Genomic DNA, 23087 nt, shown 5'->3' with positions numbered 1-23087 from the left:
CAATATAATCAAAATACAGTAGTTGCAAGCAAATACATCATAAATGAATACCCCGATCAGGTTGTATGAGGATGTGTTAGCCTATAGGCTTGTCCCAAGAGGGGAAGGAGGGAGGGAAACCTGGACTGCAGCTGTATTAGCACTCAAACATCTACATTTATGGTAGGTACAAAACTGTACTATGTTCATCGTGCATACAGCTGCAATCATAACAGATGGATAGAATCACAAAGCTAAGAAAGGGGTGGTAGGCACTAGGTGGAACTAGGAGAAGCCAACATGCCCTGCAAGACTGCAGTGGCAAAGCCTGCTCTAGATTTGGAGTATAATGGTAGGTTGTAGTGCTTGGAAAAGGTATGCACAGAACTCCAAGTGGCTGCTTCCAAAATATCCTTGGTAGGAACTCCTCTGAGAAAGGCTGCAGAGGTGGCTGTGGCCCTGGTGGAATGAGTTCTAATGCCTGTAGGTACAGTTTTGCCATGAAAGGAATAGCAAAAAGGTTATGCAGTGGGCTATCCATTTTGAGATTGTCTGTTTGGAAATTGGCTTTCCTTGAGCTCCTACCGCATAGGCCACAAAGAGCTGTTCTGATTTTCTGAAAGGTTTTGTTCTGTCCAAATAATAACGCAGTCGTCTGTGGATGTCCAAGGAATGTAGTAATCTCTCCCCTTTGTTTTGAGGATTAGGATAAAAGGTAGGTAAATGTATGGCCTGATTTAAAGCTACCCTGGATACCACTTTAGGCATAAAGGACGGGTTGGTTCGTAAGGAAACTCTGTCCTGATGGAAGATGATAAAAGGCTGGACAGCCATGAGAGCCTGTAGTTCGGAAACTCTACAAGCTGAGGTGATAGCCAGAAGGAAAGCTGTTTTCCAGGACAAATATTGCAAATCTGATGAGGCAGCTGGCTCAAAGGGAGGCAAGGTCAGTTTTTCCAGAATGAAATTAAGATCCCAAGCAGGTATTGGTTGTTTCCTTGGAGGTCTTAAATTCTTAGCCCCTCTGAGGAACTGTCTTAAGAGAGGGTGAGAGAATAAAGGTGGATCAGTGTTGTATTCTGCAGAAATGGCTGAGGCATGGATTTTGATGGAGGAGAAAGAAAGTCCACTGCTTAGCAGTTCAGCCAAATATTGTAGTATTTGAGGTAAATTCAGTTTTCCAGGATCCTGGCCCTTTTTCTCATTCCAGACACAAAAACGTTTCCATTTTGCGGAGTAAGCTTTTCTAGTTGATGGCCTTCTGGCCTCCAAAATGACATCCTTCACCTCCTTGGAGAGTAGGGCCTGTTGTGATGCTAAGGATTCTTCCATGCGGCTAGATTGAGTGATTTTAGCTGGCTGTGAAGAGTTTTGAAGCTGTGCTGAGTCAGAAGAAGAGGCATTAGAGGCAGGGTCCATGGTGGGGAATGCGTCAGTCTCCTCAGGAGTGGGTACCAGTGTTGCTTGGCCAGTCCGGAGCAATGAGAATGATCTTTGGTCTGTCTGCTCTGGTCTTCAATAGAACTTTGGGCAGCAGAGGAAAAGGTGGGAAGGCATAAACTGTCATTGATGTCCAACTGAAAGAGAGAGCGTCCACTCTCCAGGCCTTTGGATGGAAGATCCTTGAGCAGAATTTTGTCAATTGATGATTTTTGTGGGAGGCGAAGAGATCTATGTCTGGCCTTCCCCATTCTTGGATTATTTCTGTAAAAACTTTTGGATGCAATTTCCATTCGTGTGGATCTGTCATATTCCTGCTTAGGTTGTCTGCCAGCGTGTTTTCCTTGCCTGGCAAGTACTGTGCTTGTAGTTCCATTTGTAATTCCATGGCCATGTTCCAAAGTGACATGGCCCGTCTGCATATGGGGTAAGAATGTGTTCCTCCCTGTTTGTTTATGTACCACATAACTGTGGTGTTGTCCGTTCTTATCAATAGTTGACCTGGTTGTAGAAGGTCCTTGAAAGCTATAATAGCATTTATTACTGCTAGCATTTCTTTTTGATTGATGTGCAGGTGCTTTTCTTTTGGGGACCATTTGCCCTGAATGCACCGATCTGTCATGTGCCCCAGTAGTCCGAGGCGTCTGTTGTGATGACTTGATTTGCTTGAGGGTTGCTGAATGGAAGACCTGTGTTTGTTTGACATGCTTGAGCCCACCACAGAAATTCCTTTTGCAGACATGGAATTAGTGGTATTATTGTTTCCAAACAGTGGCTGTGTTGAGACCATATGTTTTTCAGGTACCATTGTAGTTTCCTCATATGCAGCCTTGCACATGAGATTAGTAAGATGCAAGATGCCATGAATCCCAAAGCCTGCAGGATTTTCCTTGCAGTCAGCCTGGTGTAATTTGCTAGTGTTCTGAAGTATTGAATTAGTTGCCCCTGCTTCTCTGGCGTGAAGTAGGCCATCTGGGTGTTTGTGTCCAAATTGGCACCCAGGAAAATTATCTTCCGAGAGGGTATCAGCCTTGATTTCTTTTTGTTGACTGTGTATCCCAGAGAGTTCAATAACATTATTACATAAGCCAGATGTTTCAGAAGAATGTGCTTGCTGTCCACTTGGATCAGACAGTCGTCCAAATAGGGGTATATTTGTATCCTTTGAAGTCTGCAGTAGGCAATTACTGATGCCAGGCATTTCGTGAATACTCTGGGCGCAGTAGATAAGCCAAAGGGCAAGGCAGAGAATTTGCCTAACATACAAGGCCATGTCAAACCCAGATTTGATGAATATGCTTCACCTCAAAAAATCTAGATCTATCAGAGCCACAAGGGCGGGAGACTTAAACCTCGACACGGCTATTAATAGGACGTGCTGGAGGGATAGATTCATCACCCAAAGACTCCCTATGCTGTGGAACAAAATCCCGGTACATGTGAGGCAGAGCACCTCGCTGGCCTTGTTCAAGAGAAATCTTGACCAATGGATGGGAGATCGCAAATATACCCCAGGAATTACCTCAGTGTCACTGCTCGACAGAGGCACAGCAAAATAATGGGTATAGTTCCCCATACTAAAGTAAAGCCACAAAACAATGGGCTAGGCTTATAAATGCCCTCGGGCAGATAGCCTAGTATGAACCTATGAACCTATGAACCTATGATAATGGGTTGAACCTGCAAGAAATATGAGGTTCCTTCTGCAATTTTGTCTGATTGGGACATGCAGGTATGCCTCCTTGAGGTCCAATGTTACCAGCCAAAACTCCTTGCCCAGCATGGGAAGAAGTTGCTGTAGAGTGAGCATCTTGAATTTTGGTACGAGTAGAAATGTGTTTAGGATGGATAGGTCCAAAATAGGTCTCCAATCTTTTCCCTTTCTTGGCACCAGAAATAGCCTGGAATAAAAACCTTGACCTTGTTCGGGCGTAGGTACCTCTTGAATAGCTTTCATGTTTATGAGCTCTGTAATTTGCCTTTGTGCCTCTGCCCTTTGATTGTGTGGCAGGTTTGGCATGCCTCTCATTTTTGGAAGGGTGTGAAAATGGAATTTGTAGCCTCTGTTTATAATGTCCAGGATCCATTTGTCCTTTGTGACAATATGCCAATTTTTTGAAAATAATGCCAGCTTTCCTCCTAAGGGGGCTGCCATTTGAAACCTGGTTGGCATGCAAAGGGGAAAGTCATTGGGTTTGCTTTCTGAAAGATTGTGAGTTGTCCTCACCACCTCTTTGTGTAGGAGCTTGCCATTGTCTGCCTCTAAACGATTCTTGGGATTGTCCTCTGCCCCTCGGACACCTGTATCTGCCTCTTTGGGGTCTGTCTGTGGCCGGAAAGGACCAGTTTTTGGAAGGCCAATTTCTACTAAAACGTGGGGGTTGAACCTGTAGAAATTCTTTCACAGTTTGCATTGATTTAGCCTTTTCCTCCATTTTCCTTAATACCTCCTCAGCATTAGCTCCAAATAGTACATCCTTTTGAAGAGGGGCATCTAGTAACTTAGCTTTGACATGATCAGGCAAGGCTTGTTCCTTGAGCCAGGCATGCCTACATATGACTGATCCTGTAACAGCAGCTCTACATGAGGCCTCTAGAGCATCAAAACCACATTGTAAGGTATGCTTACCCACTTGTTCTGCACTATGCATCAAACCCTGCAACTCCTTCAAGTCTGGTTGTTCAGGTTGTGACATTTTACTTTTCAATTGTGATAACAAAAACTGTTGGTATTTTAGCATATGAAACTGACAGTTTAAGGCCCTCATGGATAAGGTAGCCGAGGTATATACCTTTTTTCCCCACCTTTCTAAGGATCTGGAATCTCTCTCGGAAGGCAATGGATTTTTAGCAATGGAGGCCTTAACTCCCTTGGGGCCCTGTGAGATGGTTTCTGGGTAAGCAGCATGGCTTTTGCATAGAAATTGGTGTGAGTCAGGAACCCTGTAGTACCTGTCAGGCTTAACTGGAGCTGGAGGTAGAGAGTCCAGGTTAAGGCAGGCCTCCGAGTAAACATCATCTAGGATGTCCAAGACAGGAGGTATAGCCAGAGGCCTGTGCTGAGGTAGCAATAGAAATTCCCTGAGCCTTTTCTTGGAATCTGAATAATCTTGGCCTTCCCAGTGGAAGTGTTCCCTTAAGGTATGCAAAGTTTCCCCAAATGAGTAATCCTCAGGGGGGGGATACAGAAGGGATGGACTCCTCTGCATCAGAGTCTTCAAAAGGGGAGTAAGAATGTTCCTGATCATCAGAGTGCTCTGAAATAATGGAGCCCTGATCAGAGGAAGGGGAATATTCCTCCACTCTGGGCCTTTTGTCTGGTGGGGGCTGAGAACCTCTGATAAGAGTAATTAAATCCTCAGCCATTTTAAGCATCTGTTTCTTAGGCATGGGGCCTGGAGATGGGCCCTGTGTAGCTGGCCTCTTAGAGTGCATGGTTGCTTTAGACTTTGTGAAAGCCTTGATGGAGAAAGAAGAGGAAGGTCTGAAGACACCTTGAGTGGAGGTGGACCTGTCCACATTCTGAGTTTCAACGCCAAGAGTGGCTTCGGTATCTGTAGTCGGGGTGTGGGCCGAGGAGCCTGTGACCTCGGGCACAGGAGACACCGTCAAAGAAGTGTCGTTGGTAGTCAGGGGCTGCGTAGGCGCCTCGCTGAGAACCGGACCACGTGTAGTCGGCTTTGGCGTGGTGTCGGTAGAGGCCGCGGACCTCATGTGCCAGTCCTTGTCTTTGCGTTTTTTAGACAAAACCGGAGTCGGAGTATCCGACGACATAGTATAGTTAAATGCTTTCCCAAAATAATGCTGAGCGAACTCCGCCCGACGCTTAATAGTGCGTTTGTTGAATGTAGCACAAAAGCGACAGACCGAGACATCGTGGTCTGGGCCTAAACAAGGTATACAGAGGGAATGGAAATCCTTATGCGGTATTTGCTTCCCACAAGAAATACAATTATTAACTTTGTCTGACATCGGTCTGAGGCAAGAAAAGTTTCCCCAACGGGGTACTTAGCTTTTAAGAAGACTTCGGTTTCCAAATTTTTGTAATCACAGGAGCTGGCCGACCGGCACTTGCGAACTCCTTCTGCTTCGGGCACCTCGTGGCAAGAAAGACTGAAGAAAATGGCGTTGGCTGGTTCCTTTATACCCCTGTCGCACTGACGTCAGGGAAGAAGCGACGACAACCGACGCTGGACCTAGACTTTGGAATTCGGCCGACCGAGGACCCGCCTGATGGCAGGAGAACCCATCTGTTATGACTGCAGCTGTATGCATGATGAACATCTAAGAAAGGTTAAAATGCCAAGAAATATACTTACCTATCAGCAATATATTTCCAGATTGTTTGACAATCACACTGCAGCCAGAACACCTGGAGTTTCCAACAGTATATGCAGGAATTTACAAACAGAAACTATTTTTAAATCAGCAAGCCTTGAAGCAATCAGATAACACAAAAGCTGTTAGACCAGTTTTATAAACTTCACCACAGGAATAGAGGGGAAGCAGTTTCAGGACAGATGAGAAACAGAAAATAATGCAGTTTCAGGACAGATGAGAAACAGAAAACAATGCCAGAAAATATATAAAATAATTCAGTCAGGCAAAATTAAGACAATGCAGAACTCTGAAAGGTTAAAATGCCAAGAAATATACTTATCAGTCAGAGATATATTTCCAGATTGTTTGAGAATCACACTGCAGCCAGAACACCCTTATATCAAGAATCTCCATGGCAATACCTAGGTTTTCTCTGAGTTACTGCACGATGGTACCTTCTATACTGAGCCAACAGATAATGTCAACATACTAGCTGACAGATTCAGTGCCAACTTTACCCCTCTCCCCCCCAAAGGACCAATCACAATACCGAAGGAATGCCAGGCACCCAGCATTACTGCAGCACAGGTTAAAGCTGCATTCTCCAAGGCCAAGAATACAGCTTCCATGGGATCCGACAATATCCCTGGATGTGTTCTACATGAACTACAAAGTGAACTGGCACCACATCTGTGTGCCCTGTTCAATCACAGCCTCACCTCAGGCTTTGTCCCTACATAATGGTGCACTGCTACAGTCATCCCTCTCTATAAAGGGGGAGCAACTACAGACCTTGAGAATTATCGCCCCATTAGCCTGATGAGTCTGATATGTAAGGCTATGGAGCGCATCATCATGGACCTAATTAACAAGGATATAGGGAATGTCCAAACTCTGGATCCCACACAATTTGGTTTTGTGGAAGGTAGATCATGCCTGCTCAACCTGGTTGACTTCTTTGAGTCAGTCACCAGAGCTGTGGATGAGGGCAAGGCAGTTCACACAGCCTGCCTCAATCTGGCCAAGGCCTTTGATACCATTCCCCACTCAGGAATTAGTGATAAACTCACCAAACTAGGCATCAAACCCTATATCACTAGGTGGGTTGCAAATTGGCTCACAGATAGAACCCACAGTGTGAAAGTAGCGGGCTCCAAATCAGAGTGCCGACCAGTCATGAATGGAGTCCCACAGGGATCAGTCCTGGGTTCTCCCATTTGGCATCTACTTCTCAGAAGTCTAGGCCAACACAGAGGGACTCTGGCTGACCAAGTTCGCAGATGGCTGCAAGCTGGGAGCCACTACTAACTCCCCAAGTGATGTAGACATCCTACAGAAAGGCCTCACTGAGACCAATGACTGGTGTCGAAACCATGGCCTTAAGCTTAATGCCAAAAAGTTAGTCGTCATCCTCTTTGGGAAAAACTCAATTCTCACTAATTACCACATCGATGGGAGCACACTGAAGGTGTTAAAAAAAGAGATCTGGTGACACAGGTTGACAGCAACCTCTCCTTCGACCACCACATTGCCACTGTGGTCAGAAAGTCCTTCTATGTGGCATATCTCATTACCAAGGGCTCTGCATCCAGGAAGAAAATGGTCATCTCTCTCTACTCTTCCCTCATTAGGCCAGTCATCGAGTATAATGCCCCATTTGACATGTACCTCACTAGACACATGCAGCAGCTGGAAAGGCCACAAAAGTACCTCATGAAGAGGATCCTAGGCCTTAAACACATCCTACAACTACACAGACAGATTAAAAAAAACTCCAGCTATTCTGTGTCGCATATCATCTACTAAGAGGCGATCTCTGCTTGACTTATAAAGCCATGTCTGACCCAGCTTTATTAGAAATGCTACATCTAAAAAAAAATCCCAATCCCTCTGCACCACATGCTCCAGAGACCTCAATCTCATTATCACAGTCAGCAGAACATGCTGGAGGGACATGTTCATAACCCAGACACAGTCCATGCTCTGGAATAGACTTCCCATACATGTCAAGCAGAGCACCTCACTGGCCCTCTTCAAGAGAAATCTTGATGAGTAGATGGGAAATAGAAAGTTCACCCCGGGGATCACTCTAGTGGCTCTACTTGATAGAGGCACTGGGAATTAACATCAGGCGGCACGATGCCAGGGCACTTCTATGGTCTAGGCTTGTAAAGGCTCCATGGTCATTAGCCTAGTACACACCTATAAACCTATGAACTATGAAAATTGCTAAACATGTTGCACACCCAGCTGAAATATCCCAGCTGTTACTTGTGCAAGATGATAGTACAGCAAGGTCTGGGAATATGCCATTTCCCTGTTGTGCATTCTCAGAGTTGGTGTGTGTGTGTGTGTGTGTGTGTGTGTGTGTGTGTGTGTGTGTGTGTGTGTGTGTGTGTGTGTGTGTGTGTGTGTGTGTGTGTATATATATATATATATATATATATATATATATATATATATAGATATATATATATATTATAGTAGCAGGGCTTACTTCCCTGCCAAAAAAAAAAAAAAAAAACTCTTGTAGTGCACTTCTTATGTGTGTTAGTATGTATGCTGTGGTGTTTCAATGTGTGTGTGAGCTAGGGAGACAGTATGGAGTATGTATATATATATATATATATATATATATATATATATATAAATCCCTTATACAGAGGAAAAGGAGGCAATCCAAAAAACGAAATCCACACAGGCAGTAAATCAATAGATACAGCTCATTTATTTGTAAGTGCTTTCGCAATAAAAATTGCTTCATCGGACCTATTTGTAAGTGCTTTCGCAATAATGCAAAGAATTAAGCAATTTTTATTGCGAAAGCGCTTACAAATAAATCAACTGTATCTATTGATTTACTGCCTCTGTGGATTTTGTTTTTTGGATTGTCTCCTTTTCCTCTGTATGAGGGATTTTTATATGTATATTTTTACTTCATTTGTTTTGCTGCTGGGGTTTGTTTTGTTTATATATATATATATATATATATATATATATATATATGAGTTTATAGACTGAACGTGCATTGATCAATAGGTTGAATATTCAGTTAATCACCTGTATTGCAATCATTGTTAAATTAGATTATTTAGTACATACTCACATGTACACAAATGTACGTAACTACACGAGCACATTGAGTTTCTATACCATCTGCTGCACAGGCGTACATTCATGCTAACACTCTGCACTGTTTGTAGTGTAACACAGCCAAAAATGTAGCCTGGATGTTTAAAACAGTACATCAGTTTCCAGACTGATATTCCCATCCTACTTGAGAAGCAGGTAGAAATATCTGAATTTTATAACATAATCCCATATTTATACTTCCCCCAACATGACTGCCCTTTTTCAATGGCATACATCCTAAATTCAGAAATGGGAATTTGTTTGTGTCTTTCGGCTTTTCCCGGTTAGGGGTCGCCACAGCGGAACTCCGGTCTGCTAATGACTGGTAGTGGATTTTTATGTACCGGGTTACCAGCCCTGACGCACAACCTTCAACGAAGGCACACCCCATTCACGTATGCCTCCACACAGAAGACGCTCTAGCTGAGAATCGAATGGGACAACATCTTGCTATGAGGCAACAACGCTACCGCAGTAATAAAATGTTGTTGAATGATTCACATATATGAAAATTGTTACATCTGAACCCTTTAACTGGATAGGTAGTTATACAACAACATAGTTCACTCAGTGCAGTTTTCTTTTACTAGGTCATTTGCTGCCCATATGCTGTGTAATATATTTTGCCTGTTACAAACTACTTTGCTCATGGGCACTCCTACTTATACTGCATACTTACCATCAGATAGAGTAGCATTGCATAGAACATACACACGCACAGTTAAAACTGTAGGTTACCTGTTCCTTTAGAAAGCTTAGTCAACGCTTCCATATATTACTATTTATCTTTAAAAGAAAATATTACAACTTAGTATTAACAAAGTCAGGATCGTTGGCAGAAGGTGATGATGGTATCAGGGTCGGCCTTAGGTCAAGTGGTGCCTTAGGCAAAAGGGCTACAGAGCGCCCCCCACCACCACCACCTGGTGCCCCCATGCTGGTCTATTTACACCATCCAGTTTATAGAAAAGTGTCCCTGCTAGAGCAGTGTCGTAGGCGGCCACCTAGTTGGCCTATGCCTAAGGCCGGCTATGGATAGTATAAAAACTGGAGAACAGCAAATCTGTTAAGAAAGACTTGAATTAACCCTTTCAACACTTTTTTTTATATGCTGACCCATTTACTGAAGCAGAAAATAAACACAACTGGCCTCAAAACTGTCCAGTTACTCTTTTGATTACCAATATTATGCAAAGAAAAAAGGAAAGTTTACCAATGCAGTCCCTGCTGAAATTACTGTTAGACAATGCAGATGAAGGGTGCTTAACTAACCAATGACTGGTGTCGGAACCATGGCCTTAAGCTCAATGCCAAAAAATGTGTCGGTATCCCCCTTGGGAAAAACCCGGTTTCCTTGAATTACCACATTGATGGTAGTACACTGAACACAGGTTGACAGCAACCTCTCTTTTGACCACCACGCTGCCACTGTGGTCAGAAAGTCCTTCTATGTGGCACATCTCATTACTAAGGGTTTTGCATCCAGGAAGAAAGAGGTCATTGTCTCCCACTACTCTTCTCTCATTAGGCTGATCATCGAGTACAATGCCCCATTTGGCATGTACCTCACTAGACACCTGCAACAACTGGAGAGGCTGCAAAAGTACCCCACAAAGAGGATCCTAGGCCTTAACACTTGTCCTATATGGACAGACTCAAAAAACTCCAACTATTCTCTGTCTCATATCGCCTACTTAGAGGCAATCTCTGCTTGACTTACAAAGCCATATCTGACCCAGCTCTGTTAGAAATGACGCAGCTAATGAAATCCCAATCCCTCCGCATCACATGTTCTAGAGACCTCAACCTCATTACCACAATCAACAGAACATGCTGGAGGGACAGGTTCATAACCCAGAGAGTGCCCATGCTATGGAATGGACTTCCCATACATGTTAAGCAGAGCACCTCACTGGCCCTCTTCAAGAGAAATCTTGATGAGTGGATGGGAAATAGAAAATTCACCCCGGGGATCACTCCAGTGGCTCTACTAGACAAAGGCACTAGGAACTAAGGTCGGGTGGCATGATGCCAGGGTAATTCTATGGGCTAGGCTTGTAAAAGCTCCTGGGCCATTAGCCTAGTACACACCTATGAACCTATGAACAATGCAAGCACTTGACAGGGTCCCACAAAGATTCTTCTTCTGTCCATTGTCAGAGAAGTCATTGAGCATATCCAGCACCTTCCTCATTAGGTGATACTGGAACTGAAGCAGATGAGATGAAGTGCCTGAGTCCCAGTTTGGGAGATAAGTAAACTGTCCATAGCTGTTGAATACTTGTCTAGAAGCAAGTTCGCAAAATACTTTGGTCTAGGGGTTTGATTCTGACTAAAGATATCACACAGAAATCAGCACTGGTGTACAGTGAGTTTGTCTGCACAATCAGGCAGCTTTTTGTAAGAGGTATCAATTTTGGTTCTGACAATACAGAATTAAGATGGTTCTGGACTGCTGTAATGGCATCCCCTAATGGTTGACTGTAAGGCAAGACATCTCTGAGTTTCTCAGACTTCTTTCCTAAACATCATGAGGTATTTATGTGAAGCAGTTTGGGTTAGGGCCCAAGTCCAGTCTAAAGTGTTCCTTGTAAATCTGAGATTATCTTCAAACAAAATGGTCAATCCAGAAGAGATGTGAATGGGATGGTAGTCTCATTACCTTTGCCCATTGCAGAGCTGGTGACCTTGACTCTTCTGAATCCTCATAGGACCATGAGGGAGAGGGAGTAACACAATTCCTACTAAGGGAGTAACAAAATTCCTACCACCCTTATGTGTGAGCCCACATGGGAGTGATCATGTACCAGACCTGTGCTCAACATCTGATCTAGAATCAGAACTGGAAAGCATGCTATTCAAAGGTTTTGCAAAGTGCAGAGAGACTGTTGCTGAGCCTAGAAGAGGCTTCTGACCAAACTCAGTAATGCTGTATAACTGTGACTCAAGCTCCAACAAGACATCATATATCTGCATGATGCCAAAGCCCTGAGATACAAGACTGAGAGTGGAAAAGCCAGATGGAATTTCCTTAACCAAGGACAGTTGGCCTGCATGGGCCCCAGGAGGAGGGCCTCCATTCCCAAGAACCCTTGATCTGTTACTAGCTGAAACAGGGGAGCAAGCTCAATGATCAAGCCAACTGCCCACAAGATACAACCAGTTATCTAAAAATAAGACAATACAAGAACTGCAGAATGCACCCCTATAGTTGGAACCCAAATTATGCTTCTTCCAGTCCTGGGGCCCTTTACTGAGGCAGAGAATTGGTTAGAACCGAGCCATCACAAGTTGAAGTTAAACTCACAAACTGCAGGGTCCAAGGGCTGGTTGGACACCAAAATTACCTTAATGGGGTTCATGCCTGGCTTTCAAGTGCTTGTCCTTGTAGTGGTACCATGAGTTATGCCTGGAGGTGTTGAGAGGATCCAGTTGCTAGACTGCACACAAAGGGCTCTTCACCATCACCAGCCATGCCAAGTAGGCGAAAAAAAAGTTATGTACTTACCATAACGTTCCATGTGAGTTGTTCATCTCACCTTCATTTTTTACTGATGGCTTCAGAGTCGATCCCTGAGCTCTGATATGGCCAATTGCAAAGCTCAAGGTCTTCAAATAGCTCGAGGCCAAGTCCCTATCCCATGATGCACCTGTGAATTACCTCAGATCTTGTTTGCTGCATATACTAATACCATATGTCATTGTTACATACTTAGAGAAAAGGAAGCGAAGGTTTGAGTAACCAGGATGGATCCAGCATCTCGGTCATCTATCAGCCCAGGAGGGGGAAGGAGGGACGTGAGAATGAAGGCGAGATGAACAACTCACATGGAATGTTATGGTAAGTACATAACATTTTTATGTGAAGTTGTTTAATCTCGCCGTTCATTCTTTACTGATGGGTAGCATCCCAAGCACTATCAATCTCCAGGTGGCTCACAGGAGTATATTTTTCAGAACCATGGATCCAAAGGAGGCCCTGTCCCTGGAGGCCTTGTCAACTTTGTAATGAGTGATGAAGGTATGAGGTTTTGACCTAGTGGCTGCTGCACAAATGTTATTAATGGGGAGTCTGGCAGAAAAGGCAGATGATGTAGAAACTGCTCTGGTTGAGTGAGCTTTAATCTTGTGTTGCAAAGGCATATTGGCAGGTGAATAGGCAAAAGTGATACAATCAGATAACCATTTAGATAGTGTTGTTTTAGCCACTGGTCTCCCTTTTCTGGAGTCTTAGAATGAAACAAAAAGCTGGTCTGATTTCTTGAAATCTTTTGTTCTATCCAAATAAAATCTGAGCTGTCTGTGAACATCGAGTTTGTGCAGCATATACTCTAAATTGTTAGAATGATTGGGGAAGAAAACTGGCAAATCTATAACTTGGTTGAGATTGGTTTCAGAGCAAACTTTGGGCAAGAATGAGGGATTTGTTCTAAGTGAAACTCTGTCCACATGGAATATCAAATAGGGAGGCTTGATGGATAAAGTCTGAAGCTCTGACACTCTGCAGGCAGAAGTGATAGCTACCAGAAAGATGGTCTTCCAAGACAAAAATCTGAGATCACAAGATGAAGCTGGTTCAAATGGCAGAAGAATTATACGTGAGAGCATAAAATTTAGATTCCATGGAGAATATGGAGATTTCACAGGTGGCTTAATATGAAAAGTCCCTTTGAGAAATGCTTTGGATAACTTGTGACACATGATATTCAAACCTTCAAATCCAAGATGAAAATTAGAGAAAGCAGCCAACTGAACCTGAACTGTTGCTGCTGCAGCTCCTTTATTGAAAATCATAGTCAAGAATTCTAATATGGAAGCCATAGGAGCTTGGTAAGGATCAATATTATTTTTAGAGGCCCATATAGAGAATTTCTTCCATTTGCTAAGATACAGCTTTCTGGTAGAAGATTTATGAGAGGACAAAAGGATCTGTTTTGTCTCACTGGAAAGGTTATGGAACCTGGCTATGATGGGAACTGGAGCAGCCAAGCTGTCAGCTTCAGGGACTGCAAGGACGGATGAAGATCCCCCAACAGATGTGTCAGAAGGTCTGGAACTGGATCCAGGATCCAAGGATCCTCCACAAGATGAAGTCGAAGGAAGGGGAACCAAATCTGATGAGGCCAGTGAAGGGCTATAAGAATGATGGTCCTTCCCAGGGATTTTGCTTTCTGTAAAACCTTGGGTATCAATGGGATTGGTGGAAATGCATAGAGGAGACCCAGAGGCCAATCGTGTATGAGTGCGTCCCTTGGGGTTACTCCCGGAGGGGGAATCAGGGCAAAATAGCTTCTGCATTTCGTGTTCATGTGGCTGGCAAAAAGGTTGCAGCAAGGCTGGCCCCATCTGCAGAATATCCTGTCTGCAACTTCTTTCTTGAGGGACCACTCGTGGGGCAACAAGATTGCCCTGCTCAGTTTGTCTACTATCATGTTGGATCGCCTCGGGATGTGAGTTGTCAACAGAAAGCGCTGGGTGGAAACAGCCTACTGCCAAACTTTGTGAGCCTCTCGACAAAGTGGGTTAGACCTGGTTCCTCCTTGTTTGTTCAAATACCAGACCACCGACATGTTGTCTGTCTGAATCGCAGTCGTGCCCAGAGGAAGAGAGTCCTGGAAGTACTGCAATGCTAAAAGTACTGCCCTTATCTCTAGAACATTGATATGCAGATGTGTCTCTTGGTCGGTCAGTGTGCCTTGGGCAGTCCTTCCCTGAAAATGCCCCCCACCCTATCAGGGAAGTGTCTGTGGTCACAGTGGCTGCTGAAGGGGGTAGCAGAAATGGGCATCCTATAGTGACATGGAGTGAGGTCAACCACCACTGCAGGTCCTTCTTACAAGAGTTTGTGATCATTATAGTGTGATCCATGGGTAGCTCCTGGTAAGACCATTGAGTGAACAACAGCCAAGAACCCGCATGTGCATCTGAGCAAGTGTTATGGCTAGAATTGCTGCTGCCATCATGCCTAATACTTTCAGAACTTCTGATGCTGGTGCTTTGTGTTTTGATAACAGGATGCTGACATGTTGACGAATTAGAATGACTCTTTCCAGTGGAAATCTTAGAGTGGTGATGGCGTCCAACTCTACTCAGATAAAAACGATATGCTGCGATGGTGACAAGGCAGATTTTTCTGAGCTGATATTAATGCCAAGACGATTGCAGAGATGACAGAGTGGACTCCCTGGCCTGAATGAGTTGATGCCTGGTGGTGGCGGAAGGAGCCAGTCGTCTAGGTACGGAAACACCTGGAGTCCTAGACGTCTCAGGTGAGCTGTGACCACTGCCATGCATTTGAGCACTCTGGGGGGCTGTAGTGAGACCAAAGGGCAGAGCTCGAAACTGGTAGTGATTGGCTCCCAGCCAGAAGTGCTGGTGATCCCTGGATGGTCTGGCCATTTTTATTTGGTAGTACGCATCTTTGAGGTCTATCGAGCACATCCAGTTGTCTTTCCCTAAAAAGGGAAGTATAGACTGAAGCGTGATCATCCAAAACTTCTCTTTCTTTATGTATTGGTTCAGTCTGCTGAGGTCTAGTATGGGTCACCAGTCCCCTGTCTTCTTTGGAACCAAAAAAAAATCTTGAATAAGTTTTGGACCCTGTTTGCTCTGCTGGAACTGGTTGGATGACTCTTTTTCTTAGCAACATTTGGACCTCTAAAGTTGCCTGTTCCCTGTAAATGGGTGGAACGTCCAGGATTTCTCTTACAATTGGAGGGGTGTGGCAAAAGGAATGAAAGACCCTCTGGAAATGATACTTTGTACCCAGCTGTCTTTTGTTATTTTGAGCCACGCATCTGGTTACAAAGACAAGCGATCCCTGACTGCCTCCAGAGCAGGACAGTCGGGCCTCCTCTCAGGAGCACTGGTAGGGCTTCCCAGAGAAGTGATCTCTGTCACCCTGGTGTTGCGGACCCCTCTGCAGCGAGGGCGGCATCTTCCATTATTACCCCCTCCTCTGCCCCAGGAGGGGGGGGGTTCTCCACTTGTGTCCTGAAAGGCTCCTTGGGCTTTTCAGAACCACATTTTTCCTCCCCGTTGACCTTTGGGATAGGGTCAGGTGGGGTGGAAAAATGGACCCCGACGGCAGACAGAGTCTTTTCATCCTGTTCGCACCCGGTTAAGGTTCCCTTCACTTTAGGGTTGAAAAGGGACGAGCCATCAAAGGGAGTGTTCATGAATGATGACTTGAAGGGCTCCGCGAAGGAACACAAGCGCATCTAGGAATGTCTCCTAAGAGCGATTCCTGTACCCGCTGTCCTACTCATTCCATCAGCTGCATAGGATATGAGACGCATGGATGAGTTGACAATAGAATTAAGGGTAGCAAGCTGGGCAGCAACTTTTTCAAGGCTCCTCCAGCCACTGTACCCTGAAGAGTAACTCCCAACTCCTTAAGGAGATTTCTTTGTAATCTAGTGAAGTGGGTTAAGTAGTTCAGCGAACAGACAGCAACGTTCGCTGAACTGAACATGCTCTTCCCATATCTATCCATAATCCTGGAGTCTCTATTAAGAGGATGGATAGACGAGAAAGTCTCAGACATTTCCTTCTTGGTGGCCACCGCCACTACCATGGCATCAACTGGAACACCTTTGGTTAAATATGCTTTATCCAGCGGGGCAGAAATAAACTTATTAGGTCTCCTAGGGGCAGACTCCATGGTATCCGGAGACTCCCACCCACTTCGTGAGACCAGCTGCATCAACTCATCAAAGGGCGGAGTCACCCAAGAGGTGGAGGGCTGAGACCGGAAAGCCTTCAGGAGAACTGACTCATCCTCAGTAGGGTCTTTGGACTGCCAGACACCCCTCTGCCTAAGGATCTCAATAATCTCAGCGAATGAGATATCCTCAGAGGAGGACTGTGGGGACCCTTCTGACTCATCTAAGTCAGTATCTGATGTGAGAGACTCCAGTGGGGAGTCTAGATGCTTCCTCTTGCAAAATCTCTTCCTGGGAACCTCATCAGTGGGGGCCTATGGTGAGGTCTCGGAAGAGCAGAGGCCACCCATTGGGGCTTCCTGAGGCTCTGGGTCTGTACTCTTGGTCAGGATGTGTGATGCAGAAGCAGACATAGGCACTTTTGGGGAGGAGGAGGGCAGACCCGAGGTCGAGGATGTCCTGGGAGACATGACTCTCCTCATGGCATCGAAAGCACCTCCACTCCGATCTGAGGGAGACAACAGATCCAAGGAAACTGTCAACACCCCCGGCACCGGGACAGTGGGCTCCGAGGGCGAGGTAGGAGCCAAGCTCAGTTAGGAGCCGAGCTCAACCAAGCCGAGGCCCCAAGAGGCAAAGTCGGAACTGACAAGTTGGTTCGACTGTCCTCCCCGAACCCGACCAGAGAGTGTCAGCTCCTAGAGTCCTCGATAGGCACCGAGGACATCAGAGTACACTGAGCCGAAGACATTGGGGCAGGCGTCGGCTCCGAGGGTTCCACTAACATCAGGTCCATCTCCTCCAACTCCGAAGGACCAGCATGGCTCGGTGGAGGAATAGTAATAGTCAATGCAATGGTCTTCGGCTCCGAAGCCAATTTGGTCAAAGCCGATATTTTGGTTAATGCCGGTGCCGACAACAGCTTCTGTACCACATGATCCAAATCCAGATCAGACAGGCTGATAGAAGATCGAGATGATCGTACCAAAGGTGGTACCGACTGGAGAATAGGACTCTTTGGAACTTCGGAGACTGGTTTCATGACTGGGGACCAGCTCTGAAGGCAGTGGAGCCAAAGTCGATGACGTCTTCAATTTTTTTGAGTCCGAAGTCTTGGAATGAAGACCGACTGGAACCATCCTGGTCACTCAAAGCTTCCTAAAAGGAAGGCTTCAACAAGCCTCTATCAGTTAGTTTCCTCTTCCTTTCCTGCAGGATCTTAGAGGAGAAGGAATGACAAATGGCACAATTGTCTTGCAAATGCAGAGCCCCTAGACAATAAACACAGTTGATGTGGCTGTCTGTGACTGACATTTTCTGGCCACACTTTGTGCATTTTTTGAACCCAGATTTGGGATGTTTAGCTTGATCAGCCATAGTAGAAACAGAAGATATTTACTGTTAACCCACAAAAAATAAAACTACAACAGTAAATTTTCTCAACAGCAAATACAGGCAAGCCTTAATAAAAGCAGGGTAAACACACTCACACATGAGGTGATACTGCAAAAGCAGACTATGCAACAAACACAGATAGCTGCTAAAAGAATAACCTGTCTAATATGAATGTTACTAAGCCTATGTAGGTAAGACATACCACACTCAATCACAGGAAAAATACAACCATCTGAGAAAAAAATGACAAATGCCATTAAATAACCTTATCTGTACAACAAGGTGTACTGTACAAGCCTTATATAAAACACAACGGTTAGACAGACCACATCTAGAACTACTACTAACTAGGCCTAAAAGAGGCCAGCTATAAATATATAAGAAATGGGAAGGGGAAACACACTCAAAACTATAATAGCTTTATAAACAATGCTAACTAACTACTATACTATCTATCAGAAAACATTTAAAAAAAGATTTTTAATGAAAATTTTGCTTATCTGGCCCGAGCTAAGTCAGAACCTCTGATCTGTTGCAGCAGCAAACTAGATCTGAGGTAATTCACAAGTGCATTATGGGATAGGGACTTGGCCTCGAGCTATTTGAAGACCTGAGCTTTGCAATTGGCCATATCGGAGCTTAGGGATCGGCTCCGAACCCATCAGTAAAGAATGAACGGTGAGACTGAACAACTTCACATTAACTTTTCTCATCAACAGCATGTTGCTCCCTAAGACAGTACAGGCATTGATTATGTAGGTTTTGGCTTGTAATTTGATAGCCATGTGGACATTTATTGTCATGCTTAGGTAGGCATGCAAACACAGGACTTTACCAATGATAACCAGGATTAAAATCATAACTGCTTAGTAACAAAAAAAAAAGGTCTATATTATATAAACGAAAGTTTATATAATCAAACGCTGACATCATTGCAAATCCCAGAACCCAAAAATCACAATTGTGGGGGGCTGTGCCCCCCACACTCCTTGCTAAATATATATTCCAACTCAGAGATCGCACTACAGTAAGGAAAGGGCAAATATTCCCATCTTCACTGTACTGCAATCTCACAATTGCGATTTCGAGTTCTGGGATTTTTGATGATGTCAGCATTCGGTTAGATAAACTTTCGTTTATCGAATATAGACCCCCCCCAAAAAATGGTGAGTTCAGGTGAAAAATATGCCTAAGTAACAGGTACATTACATCACAGAGTATGTCAGCTGGATATCCAAATATCCGTAAAGGTTGGATTTTGCTGAAGAAAATGTAAAATTTTAATTAGTGAAGTATCCAATCTGGGACAAACCAGAGCGGGCCTTTGACATTAGACCTGTTACTGTCTATGAGAAAATGAGGACAAGATCTTATATAGATGGAATTTAGCATATAGCATCAGAGGTATGTAAGCGGTGTTTTGTTAAAGGTGAGCACCTTCTCAGGTTGCTCCATCTATGGAAATTTTAAAACCACTTAGACATCTAAGTTAAATCAGTTTTGTTGATGTAATATCTTGCAGGTTGATGAGTAAAAGTGTCATCTTTTGATGGATAGTGAAAAATGGAATCTATGCTAAAAATAGGTTGTTATGGAGCTGAAACTGCTCAGAAATCAGAATGGAACTGTCATTTTGTGCTGTGTCCCACTGATGAAGCACCAGGAAGGGATTTATGATTGAATGTTTTTGAAATTATCAGCAGTTTAAATGTCATTTTAATTCAGGTGGTAAATCTGACTGCCTTGTTTGATGTTCACGTGAAGTGACCAACTATGGGTGTGTCCAACTGTTGCCTGGCAGTTTAACAAAGAGACTTAAGGTTATGAGCTATTAACTAGCTTCACCATGTAGCCCTGGGCTTAAATCATTCAAATTATACTTGCAAGCTGCGTGACTGAGCAGGTCACTTAACCAGATAGTGCTTCCGGGTTGCCCCTGAAAAGGAGCACTTGCATCCAATGGGCATATCCACTTAAATAAAAATAAATAAACCAAATAACAACAGATTCAGTGGGACAACAGCTGTGCAAGAGTTAGGATAGGGTAGGAGTGGCGGTGAAGTAGCTGGGATAATTGGTGCATCACTTAAATGAAATGGATGATAAGAGAAGAAAGCAAAATATATGGCTGTATGGGTTTTTAAAAGGTCTTGAAAACATGAATTTGTAGCAGTATGTGGAAAAACAAAATGGCAGAGTGGACTTGATTTGCAAACGTCTTCCTGGGAAAGTAGAGGAGAGGCATTTATCAGTGATAGAGAGTGAAGTCAAGTACAGAAAGCATGGCCAATTTTGATTGTGTTTGACCTATTATAAAAAAGGGACGTATGTGGAAGTTGTGATAACTCTGGAGAAAGCTGTCTGTAGCAGAAAGATCTATATTTGTGTAACATGATTACTCTGAGGTGATACAGAAGACTCATTTTTGAATGGTGGATGCAACATCAGAGTGCAAATAAAGGAAACTGAAATTTAGACTGTAATTGCCAAATATACTGAAGATATTTAGGGATGAAAAAGGAGAGACATTTGATAATTTATATGAAGCAACCGAGAGCAAAAGAGAACTATCCAAAAAATGAGTCAAATTTAAGTTGAGCAAAAGGGTAAGGAAATTGTTGAGTTGGAGGAAGCAAATACACCAGGAGGAATAGAAAATGACTGGGGAGAAAAGATGGTTTCAGAAGAAAAGAGATGTTTCAGCATGTGTGTTATCGTGTGAATAAGATGGGTAAATTGGAGTATCCTGGATGTAAGCTATTTTAGAAAGGTAAGAGAATGAACATTAATCAGAGTGTATAAAATAGCCTTAATATGTTAAATGTTTTCTTGTATCTATGTTAGCATAAGTGTGAGGATGTGAATGTATGGGAGATTGGACTTACAAAATATGGTTTCCTAACATTTGGTCAAGTCACTACAGTTCAAGTAATGTTTTTTTTGAATATTAAATTCTAAACCATATACCTCAAAACCATAAAAAAAACCTGTTTCCGGCAGGGGTAAGGATTTGGACACCCACACACCCCTAACTTATACATATCAACTCTATAATCTCATTATAGCAGAGAAAAGGGGAAACACATCATAAGTGCACCACCGGCTAGAAAGTATTCTAAGAACTAAAGCGAATACCGGAATGGAGAAAGGAGATTCCGCCAAAAGGGATGACTGCAATTAGGGATACAGACAAAAGGCAAGAGGGGTCTGGAATTTACTGGAGAAAACTGGCAAAGGAACCACAGTATTGGGAGCAAATAACTAGAGAGGGAAAGGTAATAGAATTAGAAGAGGCCAAGAATTTATTTTGACTGCAGATTACAGACTGCCTTCCCTATCATGAGTTATATCAGAATATAGGCAAAGAGAAAGAAATAGGGGGGAGTCCTAAATGAAAAACCAGCACTGGTAGAGGTTTTAGTAGAATCTAGAACACAAGCTGCCATTAAAAAGGAGTAACTAGTAGAGCATATAAAATATTGCATGATAACTATAAGAATCAATCAGAGGAGGTTAGAAAAGATTGAGAAGACAGATTTGATAAGCAATTCACAAAGAAACAATGGGAGGATATCTGCATGTCTCCCAAATAAGCAACAAACTCTAGACAATTTAGGATTTTTGCTTGGAAATGTTTATACATATTTTTACACCCCAAGTAGACTCCAGAGAATTCTTCCTCAGGTAAACAGCAAATGTTTGAGGTGTGATGGGGAAGAAAGATGTACTTGGGAACATATTTTCTGGGAGTGTGGTGAGTTGGCAGACTTTAAGGATTCCCTGCAGGATGCACTGTCAGAGATGCTGGGATTGGTGGACTGGTGTGACAAGGGAGATGATTTTTCTGAGCTATGATACAGAATCAGAATTGCCTAAACATGGTAAGGCATTGCTGTGTCTAATTATGGTGGCTACAAAAAAAGAAATTGTTAGAAAATGGAAATCAAAATCTAAACCAGCTATATTAGAAGTAGTGAATATAGTAACAGAGATAAAACAACTGGAATTGAAATCTCTAGAAAAGGGTAGGAGCAAACTACATAGGAAAAAATGGAAATTGTGGGAACAGTACAACTGTACATACAGAGAAGGAATGATGTTTAAAAGAAGGCAGGACTTAAATGAGCTATGTAATTTTTGACAGAAAATGATTGGGTAGATTATAAGTGATGTATAATGTTTGCAGCTGGGTGTGTGTCATTATGGTTTGCGATGGAAAATGTTTGCAACTAGGATTGTGTCAGTGTGGTTTGTTTTAATTTATATAAATGCATGATTGCTTATGTTGTAAGTGATGGTTTAATAAAGATGTTTCTTGTTTTAAAAAGGGGCAGGAATTGATTTATGTAACGTTGCTTAAGTTATATGATATATAGCAATGTATGTGAAGTATAATGTTTATTAATTTGTTAATACAGTTTGATTACTTTGTATAAATGTAAAGTTGCCTATGTCACATGTGATAATTCAATAAAGGTGGGTTTAAAAAAAAAGTGCACCACTGGCTCACACAGTCCAACACACTAAAGTACAAACATGCTGTAAAATATTGATTTGATGACTATAATGGTCACAGATGTTACGCAAACAGAAATAAGAGGCCTAACCACAGTGAATGCCTTCTATAATTGTAACACGGGGTGAAGGTTACCCATATGAATACATAGAATGTCATAAAAAAATAATATAGGTATGTATAAATATATATGTGTGTGTGTGTGTATAGAAAAATACATTTTATTGGTATGGGTCAGATGTCTGCAATTGTATTATGTGTATTAGTTACATAAATTACATGAATAGGTCCATAGAGATTGCATTTAATTTCTGGTACTATAGAATGTACAATCACATGCCTTATGCCTACTATTCTGCCAGTATAACTGCTTACTTGTACTTATGTCATAATTTCCAAAGGTATATGATAACCATACAAATGGACAAATATCATGGAATAATACAAATAAATGAGTTTTGACTGTATTTAATTCTGTAGGCAAGGGACAGCTTTTGTAAAATGCTTGTTTCCACAGTTGCTTAAGGAACTTGTTTCATTGTTACAGACAGTGATGTATGTATACCAGAACTCAGATTTAAGTAAAATTGTTATTGTTTTAACCAATACAAGTAAATTAAATTGACACAGTTTAAGGAATA

At 43.0% G+C, this 23087-nt stretch overlaps 1 protein-coding gene across 2 annotated transcripts in view; it reads left to right on the top strand.

The window, feature by feature from the left end:
- Nucleotides 1-23087, top strand: part of CTSW (cathepsin W) — a 791734-nt gene that overhangs the window by 742297 nt on the left and 26350 nt on the right. The window lies entirely within an intron of this gene.

The sequence above is a fragment of the Protopterus annectens genome, chromosome 6.part0 (assembly GCF_019279795.1).
Source record: "Protopterus annectens isolate FY-2018-M chromosome 6.part0, PAN1.0, whole genome shotgun sequence".
Classification (NCBI taxonomy): Eukaryota; Metazoa; Chordata; order Ceratodontiformes; family Protopteridae; genus Protopterus; species Protopterus annectens.
Note: the sequence above shows the minus strand (reverse complement) of the source record. Positions and strands in the feature narration are given on the sequence as shown.